The 6,000-nt window shown below is 47.7% G+C and overlaps 1 protein-coding gene across 1 annotated transcript in view; it reads right to left on the minus strand.

Annotated features, from left to right (window-relative positions):
• Window positions 1-5,222, minus strand: part of CAP2 (cyclase associated actin cytoskeleton regulatory protein 2) — a 138,212-nt gene extending 132,990 nt beyond the window's left edge. Inside the window, exon 1 of the mRNA XM_055323414.1 lies at window positions 5,103-5,222. The gene's annotated coding sequence lies outside the window, so the exon portion shown is untranslated. The remainder of the gene's footprint in view (window positions 1-5,102) is intronic.
• Window positions 5,223-6,000: the final 778 nt, after the last annotated feature.

The raw sequence follows: 6,000 nt of genomic DNA on the forward strand, positions 1-6,000 counted from the left end.
ATATAGGGCTGTATCCTAAAAAGGAAACAGTCTTCTTACATAATCGCTCAGCAAAAAATGTTTCCCATAAGTCAGAAAAGGGTCTACTTAAGAAAAACAAGAGTATGAAAAAACTCCCCTGGATATAAAAGCTTATGTAAAAAAGACAAACACTGTGTGATGTCACTGATATAAGTCCCTGAGAATAGGCAAATTTCTGGAGCCAGAAAGTAGAATGGTAGTTGCCCCCATTCTACTGGGGACGGAAGAATAGGGGTTATCATTTGCTGGGGACAGAGTTTCAGTCTGAGGAGGTTAAAAAGTTCTGGAGATGGATGGTGGTGATGGTTGCACAACTCTGTGAACATACTGTCTCTGAATTGTACACTTAAAAATGGTTATAACAGTAAATTTTATGTTATGCATACTTTATCATAATTAAAGCAAACCAACAAAAGTTAGAAAATCCCTTATTAATGGCCTCCACTGACCTCACGGGGCTCCCTCTCTTCCTAAGTACAAGTAGAAATACCCAGGATGAAATTCAAAAGCTCTCAGCCTGCGTCAGGGCAGGCTTAGAAAGTGCCCAAGGCTAAAGGCCAGGTTTCCAATTGGCTTGTTGTTACCAGAATTACCAAACTAAGTCACATTAGAAATACTAGACTGGCCAGCAGGGAGACACCTACAAGGAAAATGAGTAAAGTTTAGAAACCACAATGGGCTTGCTGAAAGGCATGTCCCTTTGACTTCATAAAACTGTCCTCTGTCGCATCCTAAACCCAAGTGATAAAAGGGAGTGAAGGTGCTCATGATGTAAGGGGTCCTGCTGTGAAATTCAGCTGTATAGTTTGAAACTTGTGTTTTTCCACACTTCTTAGGTTATCAGATAATAGATATTGCAATTAGAATCTAAATGGAATGGGAAGACAGGATCTCAATTCTATTCACTCGGTTTGGGAGAATAAAGAAGCTGGGGATATATCATCAATGTGTAAGTCAGAAGGAGAATGCACTTTTTTTTCTTTTTATCATGAAAATATATGATCCAGTCACATTCACACAGAAGAGCTCTTGCACATGTGTGCCAAGACACACGGAAAAAAGTCTTCGCAGAAGCACACTTTGTAACAGCAAAACGTGGGAACCAACCCAAATGCCCTCTAAGAGAATGGATAAATACGCGTGGAGGATTTGTCAACATGTACTATGATGCTACCTGCAACTACAAGGACAATTCTGAAAAACTTAATTTGAGTTTCTTTAAAGTAAGATTATATACACCCTTTTTATAAATCAAAAACTAAGAAAACTTAAATAGCACATTCTTTAGGAATACATACATATGTCATAAAACAGTTTCGCAATAAAACCAGGGGTTAACACAAAATTCCGGTTGGAAGGGACATAGAGAATGGCACAGAGATACAACAGTACAAAGTAACAATATAGTGGGATCCCCCCACCCTGATTTCTGTTTATTCTCTTTAACAGCTTTATTGAGATATAACACGTAGGAGACAATTCGCCCATTTGAAGTGTATGATTCAATGATATGCACAATTATCACCACAGTCAATTTTAGAACATTTTCATCAGCTCAATGAAAAACCCTATAGCCTGTAAACTACCACCTCCCTACCCTCAATCCCCAGCCCTAAGCAACCACTCATCTACTTCCTGTCTTTATAGATGCCCCTGTTCTGCACGTTTTCATATGAACAGAATTAAAAAATATGTATTTTATTAATTCATGAGAGACACACAGAGAGAGGCAGAGGGAGAAGCAGGTTCCTTGCGTGTTTGCCAAAGTGGGACTCAATCCCAGGATCCCAGGACCCAGGGATCGTGACCTGAGGTGCAGGCAGATGCTCAACCACTGAGCCACCCAGGTGTCCCTACTTTCCCAATTTAACCAGCAATCTCCATCACCACCTTCAGGTCACAAACACTATTCCTTCTAGAATTGCGTTGTCTGACCCCTGCTGGGCCTCACAGCATTGGTCACTACTCCACAAGGTTCCTTCCAGGTCATACTCAGCAGGCAGGAGGGACAGTTGAGGCCCCTGACTTGGCTTTCTAGCTGCAGAACTGACCTCAACCACTGAGCCACCCAGGTGCCGCCATAGGAACAGACTTAAACAATTTGTGGTCTTTTGTGACTCGCTTTTTTCACTTAGAATAATGCTTTCAAGGCTCATACATGTTTTAGCATGGATCACTACTTCATTTCTTTTTTATGGCCAACTACTATCCCATTATATGGATATATCACATTATATTTATCCATTCATCAATCAATGGACATTTGGGTTACTTCCACCCAAGTAATAGCTAATTACTTCAGCTATTATGAATGGTGCTGGTATAAATATTCATGCATAGGTTTTTGTGTAGACATATACTTTCGTTTCTCTTGGATATATATACTGAGAGTGAAACTGCTCTATCATACGGTAACTCAGTGTTCAACTTTTGAGGAACTGCCAAACCGCTTTCCAAAGCAGCAGCACCATTTGAAATTCCAAATTCTACAACCAATGAGTAAGAGTTCCAGTTCCTCCACATCCTCACCAACACTTACCATCTGATTTGTTTTTTATTCTAGCCTTCCCAGTGGATGCGAAATGGTATCCACTAGAGTGGTCTGTTTTGTACTTCTCTGACGAATAATGATGTCGAGCATCTTTTCATTACTTATCGGCTATCTGTATATCTTCTTTGGAGAAATGTCTATTCAGATCTTTTGACAGCTTTTACATTGGGTTATTTATCTTTTTATTATTGAATTGTAAGAGCTCTTTATATATTTTGGATACAAGCCCCTAATTAGATACATAATTTAAAAATATTTTCTCCCATTCCATAGGTTATCTTTTCACAATTAGCCCTTTCTTAAGCCCAAGTTTTTAATGCAGTGATAGGATCACAGGTGGCCATTTGAACATAGTGGTTATAGCTTACATATACTTAACATATTAGTTTTACGTATAAAATATTACATAATTAACAAAACTTCATGTATAAAGATGTCTGTTTGGGAATATTCAAGACAAAATAAAACACTATAATGTCCAAATAAGTTAATGCTACTTTTGAACGTATGTAACAACAGCTGGATATGACTCAGGCACTCAGAGAATCTGGCCCATGAATCCATTCAAAGGCTCTTCTTCAAACTATCACATAGCAAGTGGAAGTAGCAGACTCCTACCCACAGGAAAAACCTGCCCCCTTTCCCTCCTGTCTTTTTATCTCTCCCTCCTCTCCCAAGCTAAGAATCATTTTTACACTTAAAATACTTGAAAAAAAACCCAAGAAGAATGTTTCATTACTGATGAAAAGTTCATGAACTTCAAATTTGTTAATACAGTGTTAAGTCTGGCAAATGTTTTGAGCCAAGAGCTAGAGAGTAAGTACGTAGGTTTTTGCTGGCCATGCGATCTCTTTAGGAGCTACTCAACTCTTAAAACCAGCCATAGACAATACAAAAAGGAATGGTATGGCTGAAATTTATGGACACTGAAATTTGAAGTTCGTATGGTTTTCACCATTTCAACAATGAGCACCAAAAACCTCTTCCAACCAGTCATGGCCATTTCCGTCGGTCACCTTCCTGATTTCTCAATTTCTTTCTCTCTTTAATAAACATGACACCTTGATTCTAATTTTAACAAGGATTTTTAGATGTGGGAACTCACAGAAGATTCTTTCTTTGCAAAATACTCTTGTCTTCAAGAAGTCATGATCCAGCCACACTCCACACTCAAGCTACTGAGTTAATTACTTCAAAAACTTTCACTATCTGGAGGCCTGGGTGGCTCAGTGTTGAGGGTCTGCCTAAGGCTCAGAGAGCCTGCCTCTCCCACTGCCTACGCCTCTGCCTCTCTCTGTGTGTGTCTCTCATGAATAAATAAGTAAAATCTTTTTTAAATAAATAAATAAACAAATAAACAAACAAACTTTCCCTGCTTGCTCATTACATGCTGTTAGTCAAATATTGCTCCTGCTGAAAGAAGTTCCCCAAACCCCATCCTTGCCCTCAAGGGGCTTACCGTCTAGTTGGACTCTTAAGAATAATTTCTCCAAAGATCACTCCACTATTATCATCTCACATCAAGTGAGCTGAGAGAGACGTTTTACCAAGAATTCTAAGGCACGTTCCTTAAACGAAGAGAAATCCATATACTCAGTAAAGAAAGGGCACCTGCAAACAGTTCTGGTAAGCCATGGGGCCTGAGTCGCACAGCCTCCTGCCCTCCCACGACCTACAGAACCAAAGGTTCTTCATGTTTTGCTACAGGTTCCAGCTCCTCTTTGGCCCTTTGGACCCAATCCTAGTTTCACATCCTCAACAGCAGTCACTCATTTGCTCATTTTGCAGAGAGCCCGCCGGTGGGGCCGCCGCCGCTCGGCCGAGAATAAAGGGAAGGCCCTGTGCGCGGGCGGCGCTGCGCCCCGGGGCCGCGAACCAGCTGCGCGCGGGCCGCCCTCCACCGACAGCCGCGGGGAGCCCTGTCCCCCCCCGCCCCCGCCCCCGCCCCCCGAGGCCTCAGTGGCCTTTGCATTTTTTTCAAGTGACTCATTGGCTCCGCTCAGGTTGGACAGAGACGCCAGGTCCGTTTCTTTCGGGCACTTTCCGATCGAGGTGCGGTGGTCGCATCCAGCGCGGTCACGGCGCTTCCCACGCTCCCCCCGCCCCGGCTCCCCCCTGCCCCCCCGGAGGCCCGGAGCCCCCAAAGTCAGGACGGGCCTGGGGCGGCAGCGCTGGGCGGTAGGCCCCGCCGGACCCGCGCGCACCCCGGGGCGCCCCGCCGGCCGCACAGGGCGGGGGCAGGGCGCCGGGCGCTGACCCAGATGGGCCGGCCGCCTCCCCCCGCCCCGCCCGCGTCCCCGCCCCCGCCCGCCGCCCCCCGGCCCCCGGCCCCCGGCCCCGAGGGCGCCCGCGCCTCCTCTCCCGCTCGCGCGCCGCCGCGCCCCGGCCCCTCTCCTCCCCTCCCCTCCCCTCCCCTCCCCGCCTCCCCGCGCAACTCCGAGCGCGCGCCGCGGGGCGCCCCCGCACCTGCGCCCCCGCCCCTGCGCCCCTGCACCTGCGCCCCCGCCCCGCGCGCGCTGCTCCCGCTTACCTGCTGGGGGTCCCGGGTCCGCGCCCCGCCGCTCGCACCTCCTCCCTCTCCCTTCTCCCCCCGATCGGAGCCGCTGTCGGTCACGCTGCTCCCGGGGAGAGTCGCCGGCGGCTTCCGGGAGCTCCAAATACAGACGAGCCGGGGGAGAGAGGGGGAGGGAGGGAGGGAGGGAGGAGGGCAAGGCCCCGCGGGTGGGGGTGGGAATGCAGGGGAGCGGGGAGGAGAGGGGGCTGGGCGACGCGGGGGCCGGGGGCGGCGGGGGAGGGAGGGAAAGAAATGGATTCAGCGCGTCGGGCAGCCCAGCACGAAGTCTGGAAAGATCCGGAGACTCCCGGCCCCGGATAGCGCGGCTTCTCAGACTTTGCCGAGAGATGGGATGGGTCCTTAGCAAGCAGGAGACGGGCCTGTGCGTCCCCGAGCCCAGAGTATGAAGAAGGGTCCTGGCCGGAGAGGCCGCTGGGCCTCGAACGCATTAGCTAGGCGGGCAGCTCAGATGCGCTCAGATCTTGTCAAAACAAAACCGAAAAACATTTTCTAGGCTGTTGTGTGTGTTTATTTTTATTTTTATTTTTATTTTTATTTTTATTTATGATAGTCACACAGAGAGGGGCAGAGACATAGGCAGAGGGAGAAGCAGGCTCCATGCACCGGGAGCCCGACGTGGGATTCGATCCCGGGTCTCCAGGATCACGCCCTGGGCCAAAGGCAGGCGCCAAACCGCTGCGCCACCCAGGGATCCCTGTTTTTAAATTATATCTTGCATACAGCATCTTTAAAAGAGAATAAATGCTCAATTATTTAAAAACAAACATATCCCAGGGAAACCTGGGCGGCTCGGTGGTTGAGCATCTGCCTTTGGCCCAGGGCGTGATCCTGGAGACCTGGGATAGAGTCCCAC

This window comes from Nyctereutes procyonoides, unplaced genomic scaffold (assembly GCF_905146905.1).
Source record: "Nyctereutes procyonoides isolate TBG_1078 unplaced genomic scaffold, NYPRO_anot_genome, whole genome shotgun sequence".
Lineage (NCBI taxonomy): Eukaryota > Metazoa > Chordata > Mammalia > Carnivora > Canidae > Nyctereutes > Nyctereutes procyonoides.